We start from the raw sequence: 19733 nt of genomic DNA, 5'->3' as shown, positions 1-19733 counted from the left end.
GACTGGTTGCCACATCCAGAGTGGAGAACTGACACTGGGTGATGTTGACAGCAACAGGAAGCAAAGCAAGAAGGAGTGAATTCCTTCTCCTTCCTTCCTCTTCGTCTTCTCTAGTGAGCCACATGGAAAAACTATGGAATGCAGTTTACAGGATCTCAGCCCTGCATCCAAAAGCAGAGTAGGGAGGATAGGTTTGAGTGCCAATGGCCTAATCGTCAACATGCTATCTGAATAGAATTCAGTGAGACTTGACAACTGGGACATATAAATGCAAAAAGAGACTGTATGGGTACAACCCGGCAGGACAGAAGCTGTGAAGTCAGTTGAGAGCTTAGAGTTGGGTTAGGGGGGTTGATGAAGGAAGTAGAGACCACTGAAAGCCTCCTGCACCACATCAACATCACTGGAAGGCTCCCTTACAACCCCTTTGTGAAATCTAGTATCTTGAAATGGGTGAAAATTGCAGCAAATGAGTTTGACAAAGGTATCTGCCCTGCAAGTCACATAAGGAACAGCTCTGTCACCTATTAAGACCAAGACCTTGCTAGGGCCTTGAAATTACTGCTCAAGGGTCTACTGTGGTTCTCGACTGACTGCATTTTTTCTCCTATCTTTGGAACAGAGAACTGACTTTAATATTCTAGCTGCAATTAGAAGACCACATTAGAGACATGAGAATTTTGCTCTGGTTTTCCCAAATACAGGACTCTGGATACAGCATGTCTGCGAGGAACATCCCTTGGAACAAAATGTTCTGTCCTTGATGACCTGGAGTTCCTCACATTTATACCAGAAAATGAATCACGTATTCAAATGTCATCATCATTTTGTTTTCTCCTAAGCATATGCCCATTATGGATTTAATCATAGCTTTCCTCCTGAGCAGCAATGAAAGAGGAGTGAGGGAGGAATTCTACACCCTACTGTGATTGGAGTTAGATAGCTGTGTTTGGCTGTCAAACCTTTCCTTGTGGAAAAAGGTGACATGTTGTTCCAATCAATATCTATTCCACTTTCCCTGTGTGTACACACACTCACACACACATAGTATAACTCTCTAAAAAGAGTAAGAAATAAAAGAATATTGTCAGAAAATATAAAAATGAAGACATAACAGCATCACAAAAAAATGCACATGCACTCAGCTGTTTATAAATGTCAGAGGCAAAGAAATAAAGTGGAACTCATAGCCTGCCTCATTCATTCACGTCAGAGTAGAATGAATCATAGCAACAGCCAGGGTGGTGACTCAAACCGTAATTTAAGAAGACCTTTGAGAAGAGCAAGGATGAAAGGAAGAGCCAGCAACTCTGTAAACCTGGTGAGTATCTATTCATGCAAAACTAGTGGGCCACAGTGTGGCCAAATTACTTCCTATCATAAGCCATCACTGGGTGTCTCTACAATTTGATATTATAGAAACCTTCCTCCTCACACTACAGATGAATAAGATAAGTTGATTAACCAGATTTTAGTCTCTTTAACCAATTCCTAAAAGAGATGCTGAGACCTCCTGGCTTGGAATTATAAATTTGGAGACATGACTAGTTAAGAGGAAGTCACATCCTAAAGACTGGTTATTGTTAGTAATCCTGAGGGGGTTAAAAAAAAGAAAGAAAAATCAAATTTAACAGAAGCTAGTAGTTTCTGGAAAGAATATAGAAATACAAAAAAGCAAAGTATATGTAAATCACTAAGAGCTCAAATCAAACTGATTAGCCCAGGTATCTTCAATCAATATGAAGAGATGCTTCAGCATTTCCAGGATCTAGCAGACTGTGGAGCAAACCAGAACCAGAAAATGAATGTTCCCAACCATTTGTCCCCTTTTCAAGACCTGGAAGGACACATTTTAGGTGGGTGGGGGAAACACATAAAGGCCATGTTCAAAGACAAATGCCTCTGGTTGTAGGTTTATTTCTAACTGAAGATGTTTCATGAGGAAACCCTTTAGGAGCAGGGGTTAGGGCTCTCTGCTTGGTCCCACAGAAAACAGGCAATCCCCTGGGAGAGAGAATGGGTTCATGAGTAGCAGCTGACAGCCACTCAGTAGAGTACATTTCATTGCTACATCCTGGGCATTGAGGCTTGAAAGGGCATCCTTGAGCATTTGACCCAGACAGCTACTTCCTCTTCCTTGAAAATACCTTTTGTTCCCATGACATTAACAATTTCCCTAACACATGGCAGCTTTTGTCCAGTCTGCTGCCATCCTCCTCTTCCTATGGCCATGAAGGATGAACTTCTCCAGAGTCAGGTTTCAGGCCGGCTTTTCAATTTTCCTGGCCTCCTACTACCAGAGAAGTGATCTCCTCCTGTCCTGCGGCTTTAGACAGATCCCATAGGCCAACAATTCCAAATGTGTCTGAACTCAACTTCTATCCAACAAATTCACATCAATAACTAACAGATCTCTCATCTGTCCACAATGTTCCCATTTCCCTCCCAACATGTCCCTAGGACGCTTTTCCAGACTCAGTAAATGATCCTATGCTTGCTCAAGGTAGAGGCTGACAATCTGTTTCTCACTCCATGATCAATCTAGCAGCGAATTCTGCCAGCTATACAAATATATATCTCCAGCCCACCCATTCCTCCCATCTCCACTGCTCTCCCTCTCATCTTAGCATCACCACTGCCATGATGGTAGTGATCTTAAAATGATGTCACTGTTTCCAGGCACAATGGCATGTGCCTGGAATCCCAGTGACTCTGGAGGTTTCAACAGGAGGATGGCAAGTTCAAGTTCAGCCTGGACATCTTAGTGAGATTCTGTCTTAAAATTTTAAAAAGGACTGTAGATGTAGCTCAGTGGGAAAGCACCCCAAGGTTCAATCCCTGTTATCTAATTTTTTTAAATGATGTAACTGCTTGTACTCCTATAACCCTATCGCCCCTGCTCCATACAGCTCTGCTTCAGTGATTGTTTAAAACATAAATCAAATGGCATCACTCATGCTTAATACTTGCCAATGACTATCACACTAAAAACTAAAATCAATTACTCCTCCTGTGGTTTACAAAGCTCTATGTAAAGCTCCCTTTCCAGCCTCTTCTCACATTTCTTCATTCTAGGAAATCACTACACTCTGGTCCCATGGTCTACTTTTCTTGCTCTAAAGCTCCAAGCTCATTCCCCCTCAGAGCCTTGGGCCATGTTTAACTTCTTTGCCCAGAACACCTTTCCCCCCAGTCACTGCACAGTCAGCTCCTTGTTTCCATTCTTGCCTCAGACTGAGTCACCTCATCCAAGACGACTTCCCCAACAAAACTGCTAAATCTTTTAGAGTCAACAAGACCCTATAAAAACAGAATCACAAGGCAGAGAGAAGCTTCTGAATACCTTGTTCCTAGGGAGGGGACATAAGGATCCCTGGTAAACCCAGAAAGCATCTGCTACACCTAGGCTAGAGTTCAGAGGATCTTCCTTATCTTGGGAAGTCTTCAGAAAGTGTCACAATTGCAATGCCAGGATCTCTCTCAATAAAATTTCTGGAAAACCTGAAACCAGGTAGGTATTATGCTGGTATTGCTCAAGGGCAGACTTTGTAATGATTTGCATTACAAAGAAGTCCTCCTATGCAGGGTTGGAATGAAAATAAAAATAGGAGATACAGGCAGGAAGAACTACAAGAAGATTTTTTTTTTTTTAATGGGATTACAGAGGACCAGGATAAAGACAGCATAAAAGGTCTGACATGTTTATGTCCTGGTTTCTGGAGGAGTGGAAATGTACCAAAAGGAAGAGGAAGAAATTCAGAAAACAGGGAGGAAGCCCAGGAAGGAGAGAGGAAGAGGAAGAGGAAGAGGAAGAAGAGGAGGAGGAGGAGGAGGAGGAGGAGGAGGAGGAGGAAAAAAAAATTAAAACAGGGCATTGAAGATGAGCCCTCCAAAAATATCAGATAATTGGTATAAATGTTCTTTTCAGTCCCTTTTGGTGCTAAAGGTAAATAAATGACAGCTTTGCTGGCTGAAAAGAATTGCTGGCAGCTGAAAAGCAAAGAAGGAATCTCAAAGAGCAGTTCTCCAAACGGGACCAGCTCCTAAGCAAAAGCCTGTCACACTGAATTAGCTTGGCAAATTTATTTGCCATCCAAATAATATGCTAGAGGCGCCAAAAAAAGCTGCCTAAATCACTAGACTAGACTTAGCATAGTTAATGAGGCTTGAGGGTTAATTATGAAAACCCTCTTAGGAGGCCTTGCTAGAGAGATAGGAGAGGACCCATCAGGGTCTCCACAGAAAGTGACTGAGATTCTTAAGAGATAGGGACAGTTGGGTAGCAAATGGCCCTGTGGAGGTGCAGTACTGGGTCTCTATATGGCTGGGTACTACAGTTAGGCACACCAAAATGGTGATGGTAATTGATCCACAAATGGAATTTGTGATCCCCGGCCTCTTAGAATGCCCAAGTCAAGGACCTCACTCAAGGTGCCTGGTTCTGAGACCAAGGACCAGGGAAAGAAAAGGCAGCTACCCTCAAGACTACCCCTGAAGAGCAACTAAAAACTTCACCTGTAAGTGGTTGGTCATTTCAATACCAGCAAGCACTCCACCACTGAGCCACAACCCCAGCCAGTGGAGGTAGGAACTTTACAGCCCTTCTCTACTGAAAGCAGGCAGAGTAGGAAGGAATTTTTTGAGGATTATTTCATACTTTTTTTCCTAAACAAAAAGTAAAAGGTGATGAAGCATATGGTACACTATCTGGAGAATCTTCCTTGATGATTGTAATTTAAGCAGAAAGAAATTTGTCAGTATATTGTTTCTTCAATTCTTTGAGGTAAAAATGTGTTATTACCTCATTCTCACTGTGGGAACTACCTTAAAATGTACAATTGTGGGTAATGTATATTGTGCCTCAAGCCACAAAAAAGGGGATATTTGTTTTCCAGCAAAAGTAATTTCCTAACTTTGAACATGTCTCCTTATGAAAATTTAGCCACCTCCTAAAATTCCTGAAAGAGTCATGAATATCTGAATGTATTCGTAAAGTGAATATGAAGCTGTAACTGAAATGACCTATTTATACTTTTGTTCTCCAATTTGATCTTTGAGAACTCAGGCCACATTTTAAAAGTTCACAAGGAAACTGTCAAATATCAATTTTCTGGTGAGAGTTTTTAATATTATAAGCTTATACACAGTTTTTATGTTTTTTAAAACATGTATTCAATTTTACCTCTTAAGAGTCTATAAATATTTATGTTAAAGTAAATAGTATCTCAAAAACCTCCATTTCCTAGAGAACTAGTAGAAATACTGCTTTGATTGAGGCTCTTCATGAAAAAATATTCAGAACTGCAGCTCCTTTGCCTAATAAGTCTCATTTTCTTATCTTACATTTGAAACTAGAATTTCTTCAAAACAATCTTATTTTATGATTATGTATCTCAACATCAGAATAAAAATGCAATATTCACAAAAGGGAAAATGTCAAGTAGAAACCTATTAGTACCTGAAAGTCTTGAATCAGGCTTGAAGGAAAGGAAGCATTTCTATAGAGTAGGTTTTTAAAACCTAACAGATTTTTTGGAGCAATTATGATAATATTTTTTAAAATGGGGGATTACCAACACAATCTTTCTGGAACAAAATCTACATTCAAAAGATCAATGATCTCATATGAAGGGGACAGTACAAAAATAGACTCGCAAGTAAGGAATCCAAGTTACCTGCCGAGGCCTGAATTCTAAGGGGTTGCTGGGGTAAAGTCAGGATTTCTTCTTCTTCTTTCCAGGCAACCAGTATTTACTCTGATGGTGCCAACATGGAAGATGATTTGAATCTCTCTGTTTGGAGTTAATTCCAGTATGTAGGGAGAGAATCAAAAGGAAGGGAAAAAAAAGAGAAACAATTCACAACCACCCACTCACTCTGTCTTCACCAAGGTTTTATCTATGTTATCTGCCTTTAATCACGTTAGACCCACACAGCCCCCAAATGGGATAATACAATCTAAGTGTTTCATTAATAAGTGTGCAGATCATAGCAAAAACATTTAAACACATGTTTGGTGCTGACAACAAATATCAAATATAGTAGGAAGAGCTATCTATGTAAATGAGCATGAAATCAGGGATTGGAAACTTCATATTAGAAAAAAAAAGAAAAAAGATAAAAGCAAAATAAAGATTTCAGAGGGTCTGTCTGAATCTCAGGTTGTACATCTGCACTCAGTCCCATAGATTAGGGCATTTGTTCCCTGCAGTGGGGACAATGAAACCCAAGGCAGTGCAGAGGAGAACTATCTTGAGCACAGTAGCCCCCACCTACCGTCACAGCACTCTGTTCAGTATTTCTATATCTACTGCTAATGGAAATGACCTTCAGTATGTATGTATGCATGAGTGTATGCCATGTCCCCTGATTACAGGATATAGGATCTGAGGAGGAAGAATTTTATCTCTCAGGAATGCCATTGGATCTTCAACAGCCAGGACAATGAGACAATGATTAGGACAGAGTAGGTAGAATATTTGCTGACTGAATCAATGGATTCTGGAGAAATCCAGAATCACTCCATAGTGGAGAGAGGCACTCCATACTGCCAAAAGAGATGTGAAACCCATTTTTAAAATCCTGATTTATATGTGAAATTAAGATAAGGCAAGACTGGTTGCTGACAGAAAATACCCTTGCAGCTCTTTTGCATAACAGGCTAAATGCAGGTTTTGAATATCATAGATGGTGTGAAGAGTGGGTTAAAGTGGGAAAAAAGGTGAAATGAGAGAATTGTATGCTATCTAAAGTTAGAACTCATTCGATGTGATAGTCAGCTTTGTGTTGCTATGACTAAAACACAAGACAGAAATGATTTAGAGGAGGAAATATTTATTTTGGCTCACAGGTTCAATCCATGGTCAGCTGACTACATCACTCTGGGATCAAAATGAGGCAGAACATCATGGTGGTAGAAGATGTTGGAGTAACTCTGCTCCACTCATAGCATCCAGGAAGCATAGACAGAGAAGAAGCCAGAGGGAATAAGATGTGATTCCCATGGAACATAAGACATACTTCCTCCAACCTTGACCCACCTGCCTACAGTTACCATTCAGTCAATTCAAATGGGGGAGGGACTGATGAGGTTACTCCTGTCATAATCTTATAATTTCACCTTCTGCATTAACACAGGAGCATTTGGCAGGAACAGCTCACATTCAAACTGTCACAATCAAATTATAAGTTGCTGATGTTCTAGGAAGGCAAGACCAACCAATAACCATTGCCTCTTCTCACTGTTTGACATGGGGAACTTACTTCAGTTACTCTGTTAAACAATTGCAAGACAAAGGGTTGTTTTTCTGGGTAAATTGCTCAATTTTGATGAAGAAATCTACCTGCACTGACATTTTCAAGGTGTGTACTAAATGTTAGTAGGACATGTCTAGGTCTTAAGACATTTGTAGCCATAATACTACAATGCCCTATTTTTTTTTTAAATTTGTTATATATGACAACAGAATGCATTCAATTCATATTACACATATAGAGCATAATTTTTCATATCTAGGTTGTACACAAAGTCACATCCTTAGTGTCTTCATATATGTACTTAGGGTAATGATGACCATCGCATCCACCGTCTTTCATACCCCTGTGCCCCCTTCCTTCCCCTCCCACCCCTTTTCCCCTTTTCCCTATCTAGAGTTTATTTAATCCTCCCATCCCCTCCCCTCAGCATATTATAAATCAGCATCCTTAAATCAGAGAAATAATTCAATGTTTGTTTTTTGGGGATTGGTTAATTTCACTTAGCATTATATTCTCCAGCTCCATCCATTTACCTACAAATGCCATGATTTTATTCTCTTTTATTGCTGAGTGGTATTCCATTGTGCATATATGCCACATTTTCATTATCCATTTATCTACTGAAGGGCATCTAGGTTGGTTCCACAGTTTAGCTATTATGAATTGTGCTGCTATAAACATTGATGTGGCTGTGACCCTATAGTGTGCTGTTTTTAAGTCCTTTGGGTATAGACTGAGAAGTGGGATAGCTGGGTCAAATAGAGGTTCCATTCCCAGTTTTCCAAGGATTCTCCATACTGCTTTCTATATTGGCTACACCAATTTATAGTCCCACCAGCAATACAAAAGACAACTCTAGATTACCCCTAAGTCAGAATTTTCTTACAGGTAAACTGGTTAATCTCCTTTTCAAATGATATGTCCTGATAAACAGCAAAATAAAAAACATTAAAATCATTGTAAGACACTTATTAAAAAATAATACTGTTAATGACTTTGTAGGAAACTTCCGTGTTCTAATACATAATATCATGAAATGAGAGTGTTAGGGATAATGTTTCCTTTCTATACTTTTTAGTATTTTTAAAATATTTCCCCCCAAAAAAACATTATTTTTGAAAGAATGATTCAAATTGTTTTATTAAAATTTTATTACTGTTTTATTAAAGTTTTGACTCATGTCTTTTGCTGATTGAAGGTAATAATAAACAGTTCTTTATAAGTTCTCATTAACATTGCCTAATTTCAGCAAACTATTTCTTTTGTTGTTCTTTGTCATGTATTATGCACTGTTTCATAATCTCATCAACAGTGGGTAAATAAAATCTATTTCTTTCAATACAATGTTCTTCTTAAATGCTTTTAGTTTTAATTGCAATATTTTTCATATTAGATTTGCTTAAGCCACATATTTTGTACTCAAGCAGATGTTCAAGAAATAAATATTCATATCAAGTTTATGTGGCTCATAATTCCATGTATTACAGATTGTTTCAGATGAGTCTACAGATTTAAATTTCTCACTTAAAAAGACACCCAGAATATTTAAAGTAAATTTACACATATAATAAAGATGTACAGTCATTTTAACAACCTCTGCACTGTCAATCACTGATAGGAAAATATAACCTGATGTGCTCTGAATTTATTCCAACAGGCTACAATTCTGTGCTAGAACAGGTTTTTCCCTAGCATGTCATACCATCAATGTGGGTTTATTCCTAGATGCTTGGTCCTTTGTGAGGTAAGAATCTGGCACAAAAGTATGTGTCTCTCTCCTCTTAGCAGTTAGGTGTAGAGCTCAATTTGAAGCAGGTCAATCTAAGTTAATGACATGATGGTTCTCAAATATGTTATAAATAGAATATGAACTCACAAGATTAAAATTTAGTCCATTAATTCCCAACTCTTCAATTCTTCAAATATTTCAATAAAATTGACACAGGTCCATTAATCTAAATTAGAAACTATCATCAAGAGCTTATTGTATGATCTATTATCATTAATGTTGATGAATATTTTCACCAATTGTTCGATTACTTCTCAAAATAATAGAACTCTAAAAACAATTACTTTAAAGTTACCAGGAATTATAGATTTTTTTTGTTCAATTTAAGATTTTATGGGTGTCCCATATGAGATAATGAGATATAATGGGCTAAAGTAAACCAAAGGACATGTTGTTTCTATGGGCTGAAATGCCATCCTCTCTGTGTTGACATATTTATTTTAATCATAATTAGCACTCAATGAGCACTAAACTAGGTAGAAGGCATATTTAAAGTGTTTTCTGACTAGTATCTCATTAAGTCCTCATGAGACAGACTCTCTCCTTATTCCCATTTTATAGATTACAAAATAGAGGAGTAAGGAAGTAATGTACTGGGCAATGTTGGAATTTTAACTCAGGAAGACTGCTTTCTATTAACCATTATTCTATACTTTAACATAAACTATAACTTTAGAAGTAGCCAAAACACATTTCTATTTCTCTGCTTTCCTTGCTTCCTAAATAGTCTCATTTTTGCTGGTAATAAGGTTATGCATTAGTCAGCTTTCTGTTGGTGTGACATAATACCTGAGATAATCAATTTAAAATAAGGAAAGGTTTATTTAAGCTCACAGTTTCAGAGATTTCAGTGCATAGTTGATTGGCCCTTTTGCTGTGGGCCTACAGCATCATTGTACAAAATGGCAGGAATGCATGGCCAAGGACAATGTTCAACTCCAGACAGCCAGGAAGCAAGATAAACAGAAGGGAACCAGAGTCCAAATATCCCCATTAAGGGTGTGCCACCAAGGGACTAACTTCCTTCCACTAGCCACCCCCCCACACCTCTCAGTAGTTCCATGGACTGTGGACAAAGCCTTTAATACATGGGCCTTTGAAGATGTTCTAGCTCCAAACTATAGCAGAGTTTTGTGCACTATCAAAATATAGAGTCCAGTCCAAGGCTTCCTTATCAGCTATAGGAAATATATTTTCATATTTCTATTAACAAATTGTTATCAAACACTTACACTGCAGCACTCTAGGTTCTCATTTTTGATTTTCCATGAAATTTCTCCTTCTCAAGGACCCTAAGAGATGGGCAAAGGGTTCTCTATTATTAGTACAACAGCAAAACTTTCAATAGAACTCACTCAAAATATGCAGTCTCCAAATTGAATTTGTTAAGAAAACTAAAACATTTTAAAATGTTTTTTGTTTTGTCCTCCAGGATGCACTGAGAGAAGAAAACAATCTTTTCTTTAACCAGGTACCTGCTAGATGCCTCATGACTTAAAACATGGTTCTCACCCAGCATCATCTCTACCATCCAGGAGCTTGTTGGAAATGTAGAATCTCAGGCCATACCCCAGATCTACTGAATTATAAACAGCATCTTAGCACCAATCCCCAGGAAATGTACATAAGCTATAAAGCTTAAGAAGTACTATAAGCAGAGAACCATAGTATAAGGCTGTACTCCCAGTTTCATAATTCAGAGCCACCATATTTCCCAGCATAGACACCACCTGATGCCATGCAGACAGACAGAAGTTAGCACCATCAACCTGCTTAAGCTCATCCTTATTCTGCTAGGTCAGAAGAGGCCTGTCTGCCTGCCTATTATAAGGTGCACAGTTGAAAATAGATCTGTGCCAAAAGATCTGACTAAACTATAAGTTAAAGATTCTCCTTTTATATAAAGACAATGAGAATCCATTAAGGACTCTATGATCATATTGATCAAATTCTACAAGCACACAATAAACCCAAAGACCACATTGCATTTTCAAAAACTCACTCTGGCTGTATGTAGAGTATGGAATGAATGATAGGGGGGCAAGCTTGGAATTAGGGTGATGAATTAGTGCAGCAAAGAGGTGTTGGTGGCCTGAGGGAGCAGTAGCAGGAACAGCATAAAGACAGAGGAATTCAAAAGCATTTCCAAAGGTAGCTTGTCAGGTCTCAGAGATTGAGATGTGAACAGTGTGAGGAAGTAAAGGCTACTTTTCTTGCCAAAAACTATTTTTCTCTAAGAAAAATGACTTGAACTGAATAGTCAGAATGAACAGACAGATCAGCAAAACTACAGAAGCAAACTTCATGCCTTTGTATAACGGTGCATTAGTGGAAAGCCAACATTTAACCCATTAAGGAAAGGATGGATTGTTCAATGCATCATATTGAGATGAATGGTTAACTACTAAAGAAGTTGTCTCCTTGTCTTAAGCCAAAATGAGATTGAAGAGTTGCAGGTAAAAGCACTTTTTAAAAAATAGATGAAAGGTAAATTGATCTCTGGAAGAGAAAGCTATTGTAAAGCACAAGAGGAACAGATAAAAACCACAAAGGAAAAGATTGCCAAACGATGACTGAAGGTGAAAAACACTTGGATTGCAAACAACAAAAATCCATCTGGGGATAAAGAGGTCTTAATAAGTAAAAGAAATTTCACACTTCAAATTAAGACAGATGTTTCTGGAAGATGATTTGGCAATCTGTTATAAATGGGTTAAGAAACATTCATTCTCTTTGACCCCAAAATTTTACTGTAGGAACTTACCTAAGACAATTAGAAGTATGTATAATGATTTATTAAGTCAAAGGGGGGCTCATTCAAGAAAATCAGAAATAAAAATTTTAAAAAACAAATGATTAATAGTAGGAAGGTGGTTAAGCAAATTATTATTAAACATTTAAAAATTGGCAGCCATTTCTAAATCATATTTTTCAAGGCATATTTAATAATAGCATATATAATAAAATACATTTTAAAAGACTTCCAATATTTATTAAATGCCAACTCTCTGTACTGTTCTGTAGTATAATAGTAGCATATTTTATTTTATATATAAGAAAGATCCATATGAATTCCAACATTGTAAAAACTATATATAGCCATTAAAAATTTTATGTAGAAGTCCAGGTATGGTGGTGCATACCTGTAACTCCAGATACTTGGGAGATTAAGGCATGAGGATTTCAAGTTCAAGGTCAGTCTCAGCAATTTAGCAAGATCCTGTTTCAAATAAAGAGAGCTGAGGATTTAGCTCACTGTTAGACTGCCTCTAGGACCATTCCCCAGTAACCACAAACACACACATGAGCACATACACAAATTTATGCAGAAAAAAAAAACAATGAGATGCTAACAATGAGGATACCAGCCTGATGAGATATTCATTAACGTTTTCTTATTTATCATTATGCTCTCCAACTTTCTATAATGAGCATGTGCTACATATTTTTCAAATAATCAATTTTCACTCCAAACAAAGGGAAAGTAACTTTATTTAGGTACCTTTAGTTTGAAGGAGACAGGCTGACATTTTCAAGACAAATTGACTTGTTGAAAAAGAATGAAGATATAATTACCAAAACAACAAAAATAGTCTTTTTTATTAGACATGGCAGAATAAAAGTCCCTACTCCTCCTGTCAAAGCCTCTCAGGGAGGTCACCAGGCTCCTTCCCTCCCAAGTGGGCACCTTAGGGTCCGTGTTTGAGTAGGGCTTTGAGGTGCACCTTGACCTTCTCACATCAGGGTCAAAGGCTCAGAGTCAAGCACTTCAGGTGTCCTTTGTCAGATGGTAAATGATATGAAATAGTTTAATTTGGGCTTTTGAATAAATGGCTTTATAACAGCTAATTCTGTACTATGGACAAATTTGTCTTATTTCTTCAGAAGAAACCTTAACTAAACTGACTCACTATGGAAAAATGTAGAAAGTCTACAGTTTTACCAAACAGAATCTTACAAAATTCAAGGACTGGGATGACCCTGTGGAATTAAAGTTTTAATTTTATGATTAACAATTTGATGTTTATGTTTTCTTGCCCACGACCTGACAGCTGGAGTCACCATGAGCTACTTAAAATGAACTTACTGTGCAGACACTTGATTGTGTCACTGCCCCCTCTTCCAATACAGGGTTATTAACACCATTGCACACATTTGGATACCAAGGACAGGACAGAATTAATGAGTTGTCAAACGTCACACAAATGGCAGATAGGATGGCACTCTGAGCCCCATGGACCTCATGTTCTGCGTTCTTCAGAAACCCTAAGCACATGATAGTCACCATTCAGGGAGTATTACTATGTGCTGGACACAGTGCTCATCATGTGTTTTTTTTTCCCCTAATCTTCATCTAATCCTTCAACCTGCTATGAGACTGATCTTTATTTATTGATGAGAACGTTCAAATATGGTGAAAGTAAGCAATTATCCTAATCTCATTCAACTAACAGATGCCAAGATGAGACAACTTCTACATATCATGTGTGAAAAATCCCAACATTTTTAAAGTTTCCCCAGCAGTTTGTTGCTTCAGGAAACAATGATACCACTACACATGTGCAAGTTCAGGCTGCTGTAACATGCACAATTACAGCCTGTTCAAGCTAATTCAGAATTTCCACATATTCTCCCCAAGTCTATTTGCCTTCAGTAAAACATACATTAATCCTGCTCTCAGACATAAAATGTCAGTTTTTCTGCATTGGAGTATGACATACACTATGAATCACTGTTTACATATGATGAGACTTGCACTATAGTTCATCCCAGGGTAATCAAGTGTGTTTCTAATATTTATTGACATCCTGGTTCAGGATTTATTTGGTTTTATAACATTTCTTCTTTGACACTAAAATAAACCTGAGTCAGACCTGAAAGTAGCATTCATTAAAGTGACATTTTAATTTTAATTTTTTTAGTGGTCATGGGAGAGGAGATGAAGCATAAAAAGTTGTAGATAAAAGCAATTTTAATAATGAGTTTTATTTAATCAAGTACATCTAAAATATCATTTGGGCTATCACCAATACAAAAATATTAGTGAATTAATTTTCTTTTTCATACAAACCCCTCAAAATCTACTATGTATTTCATACTTATAACACACTTCCATTCAGATGGGCGACATTCCAAGTGCTCAATGGCTATATATGGCTAGTGTCCACTGTACATTTTACAAAGTTGTTCTGAGAATAGGTAGATATTGAGGAAATAACTTCAGTGATGGATTGGAGTGTTAATCTAATATTTGCTCCATTGAATTTCACTGAAACAATACTTTATCTTTCAGCCTCAGTCTTCAAAAATGTTGATAAACTCCCATGAGATCCCCTGAGACCCAGCAGTCACTTGATTCTTACTTAGTATTCTGAGATAGGCTTAGGAAGGCAAAAAGTTACAATGTAAAAAGTAGTAGAAATGCATTTAATAAATTAGTATGCTATCTCAAAAACATATCAACCCAAACATCCAATAGTAAAGTGATGGTTCAAATACATTTTTTAAAGAAAAAATAATTTATTTTAAAAAGAATATTTATAAAAGCAGGCTTTCTAACTGGAAGTAACAAAGTAAAAAAAATTACAACTCATTTTTCTTGAAACAGTACTTACTAAGAACCTAGTAAAATGTATTTCTGTTTTGCTCACATGATCCTGCCATCCAATGGTGAGCCCTGCTGGCTCACATGATTCTGCATATTTATAGAGCTGGGAGTGGTTTGACAGTTATGACAGTTTAATGGTTGAATGGTTTGATAGTTGGCTGGGGTGCTTTCTGATTGGTGGGTAAGGATCATGTGAAGCCAGCAGGGCTAGTCTGATTGGTGGGTAAGGATCATGTGAGCCAGCAGAGATCACCATTGGATGTCAGGATCATGTGAGCCAGCAGGGCTCATCATTGGACGGTTCTTCTTGGGGGATGGGGAAGTAAGTCTTTGGAGCCAAGGCGACTCCCAACATTTCTTCTGTGAAGTGTCTGTTCAGTTTACATATTTAATGCAATTCCTATTTAAATGCCAATAACATTCTTCATAGAAATAGAAAAAGCAATCATAAAATTCATTTGAAAAAAATAGAGACCCAGAATAGCCAAAGCAATCCTTAGGAAGAAGAGTGGAGCAGGTGGTTTCACAATACTAGATCTTAAACTACATTACAGAGCTATAGTAACAAAAATGATATGGTAATGGCACCAAAACAGACATGTAGATCAATGGTACAAAATAAAAGACTAATACAAAAACCCACACAAATTCAGGACAAAGTTGCCAAAAACATTCACTGGAGAAAAGATAGCCTATTAAAAAAATGGTGCTCGCAAAACTGGAAATCCATATGTAGCAAAATGAAATTAAACCCCTGTCTCTCACCCTGCACAAAAAACAACTCAAAGTTGATCAAAGACTCAGGCACTAGAACAGAGACCCTGTGCCTAATAGAAAAAAAAGTAGGCCCAAATCTTCACCATGTTGGCCTAGCATCTGACTTCCTTAACAAGACCCCAAGAAGTAAAATCACGAATAAATGGAACGGATTCAAACTCAAAACCTTCTTCTCAGCAAATGAAACAATAATGTGATGAGAGAGCCTATAGATTGGGAGAAAATCTTTACCACATGAAACTCAGATAAAGCATTAATCTCTAGGATATATAAAGAACTCAAAAAATTTAACATCAAAAAAAATCAAATACATTTATAAGTCTAATCAGTGCATTATTAAGCACTATTTAGCAAACAAACATGCATATTATGGATAAGGTAACAATGGAAATTAACAATATAAAAATAACTGTTAAGCACATAAGTATACAAGTTTCCAAACTGATACTTCAATATAGTGGCGATTTTATTATATAGCTCAGTGGAAGAGTACTTGTCTAGCTTGTTCAGAGATTTAATCCCGGGTTTAAATCTGGGTTTAATCCCAAGCATTGCCAAAAAAGAAAAAGAAAAAATATATTGAATATGTTCCTATCACTTAAAATAATACACCCTCAAAACTGAGAACAAAACTAACATATCTTGGCTGTGTAGAGCCCTCTACGGATTTCGCAAGCATTATCTTGAGTATCAAGATTAAACTTTGAGAGAGGGTGAGATTAGCAGAACAGTGGAATAGGAGAACCTAGTCTTTATTCCCCCTATAAAGTATCATGAAAAAGATACAGAGAACAAAGTAACTCTGCAAGAGCCAAGGAATCTTCTTATAAAGCAACAGCAATACTGTGGAAGAAAAAGACTGAAGAACACATCACAAAAAGGGTAGAACTGTTTCATTTTTGTCTGTGTCTTCCCATTTCCCAAGTTGCCACAGCTCAGTATACAGAAGGAACTCCATACCTCACAAGTTCTTCTCACAGGGAGGAGGAGAAAAGGTGAACTACCAGTGTCCCCAGCTTTTTAGGGCACTGTCCAAGTGACCAACTATAATTTCACCCCTCCCTGACTTCTAGGAAGATTGGCATAGCTCAACATCTAGACGTGACCAAGAACATGTCTCAGTTTAGAAGCTTGTATACTTTCATGATAAGAATAAATGAAGGGGATGCATGGCCCCTAAACAAGCATTATAGAAGATGCTTCAGGGACTCCTACATTAAGAAGCAGCAGAAAGATAACCAATCATTAAAGCATGGGAAAGAATAAATTTCACTAGAAGTGTGGATATACAACTGATCATTAGGAAAACAATGTTCATCAACTAAGGCAGCTATGACAGGGCCCTGGGGGTGATTGAGGGGGAGTTGCTGCTGTGCCCAGGGCTGTCCCTGCCCTCCAGGCTGACCCCTACGTCAGGGCTGAGGGGGCGAGGGAAGCTTCCCCAGCTGCAGTGGGTACCTGGCAGTGGGTTGAAACCATGCAAGAGGCCTTGCAAGAAGAGGTGCCCCAGGCCAGCCTGCTCAGCCCCCACAAGGAGGAAGAAAATGAAGAAGTTTTCAAAGTGAAGAAATCAAGTTACAGCAAAAAAGATAGTAAAATTGTTCAAGAAAGAATATAACAAGGATCTTGAAAAATCCAAGATTAAGACAGAACTCATCAGCGATGAACAACCTCTGGACAAAACAGAGCATGTCAAAGACAAAAATGAGGACGATGGAGTTATCTCCAGTGAGCACGGTGAAGATGAAACGGACATGGAGGGTGAGGAGGAGGAGGAGGAGGAGGAAGAAGAGGAGGAGGAAGAGGAGGAGGAGGAGGAGGAGGAGGAGGAAGAGGAGGAGGAAGAGGAGGAGGAGGAGGAGGAGGAGGAGGAGGAGGAGGAGAAGCCAAAGGCTGGTGGAACATTCTCAAATGTTTATCTTTGAATGGTCTCTGTCCAGGAGAAATTCCAGATGAAGCTTTTATACATGCTGCAAGGGAAAAGCATCAAATGGCTCTGGAATTGGGAGATTTCACTGCTCATGACAATGAGCCTGGTTAAGGCTGCCTCCTTAAGATGGAAATGATACCAGCGATGGTAAAGATAATGATGAGAAGTGCCCTGTAGTTTTTTGTTTTTTTTTCTGTGAAAGAAAAGTCACAAAGACAAAAACTTGCCAAGGACATAGGTATTGAGGGGAATGACGAAGATGTTTTAGTAACTGGAGAGCAGGACAAAGAGCTCAGCAGATGGGAACAGGAGGAGGTAAGAAAAGGAATTACTATCCCTCAGGTTCAAGTGAGTCATCCCGCAGAAGTGAGTATGTACTAGCAGAACAATTACCAGGCAATGCCTGATGGTTCATCCTATGGAATTCCTTATAGTTACATGACCTATGGATGGTCAGATGCCAAAACTCAAAAAACAGATAATCCAGCCCCTTTTAAAACTCCCAGTAATGAGATGACTCCTGTTACTGTTGATTTGGTAAAGAAACAGCTGTGAAGACATAGCTCAGTGGAAGAGTACTTATCTAGCTTGTTCAGAGGCTCTGGGTTTAATCTCCAGCATTGCCAAAAAAGAAAAAGAAAAATATATTGAATATGTTCCTATCATTTTAAATGGACTCCATGAAAGAATTGCACAAAACAAATCAACAGCAGCATAGAAAGCATCTGCAAGCCGAATGGATTCTTCCAGGGCTATTGAAAGATTAGGAGGGTCTTCGGGGGTATTGGTGAATGGTGTGAATTTTTGCAAGAAATGCGACGGTATGTCCAAGACTTGCTTGAGTGTTTCAGTGAACAGGTGTCACTGATTAATGAACTTGAATCAGCAATACATCAGCTGTACAAACAACGAGCTTCCTGCCTTCCTGTCCAAAGACGTCAAGATTTTCTGCAACTTGTATTTGGGGTAAAAATGGGAGTTCATAACCCACTTGAATCAAATGTATGAAAGATGATATGTCATGAGCTTTGTAATGTTTTGAACAACCAATTAAAAAAAAAGATGAATTGTGGGAGTTTTCAAGCCATTCAAATAAAGCACCCATCACACCAAATCTTGATGTCTTGGGGCATGATTGGGCACTGTATCAAAAGCATGCCAAATGTCAGATTACAGAGCAGGAGGCCAGGAAGACCCATCATAGACAAGCCAGAAGACGGCAGATCACCTTAAAGGCCTTTCTAGTAATGATAAAGAAACTTCTACAGATATTACTAATTTCAATCTGTCAGAGTCCAGCAAGACTTTCTGTAGATGTCCTTGAGGGTTTCTATTTAATTGACTGCATTAAATCACAATGTAAAGCGTGGTGTTAAAATACTACATGTCCTACACAGACACATTGGCCTTTGTTTGCCAAAGCTGTTCAACCTCTCATCAGATTGCAGCTCCTCACATGGACTCCTCTTGAGAATATAGTTTTGCTCTTCAGTGAAGCTATTAGGAAATTTTATTCCGTGGTATGGCATTTTCTCAAATAAAACTCTTCAGGAGTTATCAATGGACTGTTTATTAAATAGATACATTCTCATGGCTTTTCAGAACTTAAAATATGGAGATGACAGCATCAAAAAAGCCCAAAATGTAATCAACTGTTTCCCAAAACCATGGTTTATGGAATCTGAAAGTAGAAAGAACTATTTCTCTGTTAGAAAACTTCTGCCAAGGGGCTGAGGTTGTGGCTCAGTGGTAGACTGCTTGCCTCATACGTGTGAGGCACTTGGTTCAATCCTCAGCACCATATAAAAATAAACAAAATAAAGGTATTGTGTCCATCTGTAACTAAAATATTTTAAAAAAAGAAAAGAGAACTTCTGCCAATACCTAGCAGATACAATTTATAGGAATAGTATTGGGTGCTCTAATGTGGATAAAAGAAATGCAAGGGAAAATGTAAAACTTATTGCAAGTATTCAAGCTTTGAATCATGCTATGTCTGCTGTAAGTGACCACGATGTGAAAGAATTTAAATCTTTGATTGAAGGAAAATAGACCTATGAGATTGAAAAGCCTATCTGCTTTAATATTATTCCCATAATTTAGTATATACGCAAAGTTATACTATCAAATACTGATTTTTATTTTAATGCAAAAAACATTATATTCATATATTCAAAAAAAGAAGATGCAGACTAGCTGATTCGATTTAACAAGACCCAATAATCTGCTATCTGTAAGAAACTCACCTCATTGGAAGATATATACAGATTAAAAGTGAAAGGATGGAAAGTTATGTTCTAAGAATGTGGACTCCTAAAGCAAGTACTAGTAGTTACACTCACACCTGATAGAACAGACTTCAAACAAAAACC

General features: G+C 37.9%; 1 pseudogene; it reads left to right on the top strand.

Annotated features, from left to right (window-relative positions):
* The first annotated feature begins 354 nt into the window (after positions 1-354).
* LOC124099013 (PAX3- and PAX7-binding protein 1-like) lies at positions 355-19399 on the top strand (annotated as a pseudogene).
* The last annotated feature ends 334 nt before the right edge of the window (positions 19400-19733 follow it).

This window comes from Marmota monax, unplaced genomic scaffold, assembly GCF_021218885.2.
Source record: "Marmota monax isolate L192 unplaced genomic scaffold, Marmota_monax_Labrador192_F-V1.1 WCK01_AAM20220418_F8-fsc00011, whole genome shotgun sequence".
Taxonomy (NCBI): domain Eukaryota; kingdom Metazoa; phylum Chordata; class Mammalia; order Rodentia; family Sciuridae; genus Marmota; species Marmota monax.
This window is presented reverse-complemented; position numbering and strand designations above follow the sequence as displayed.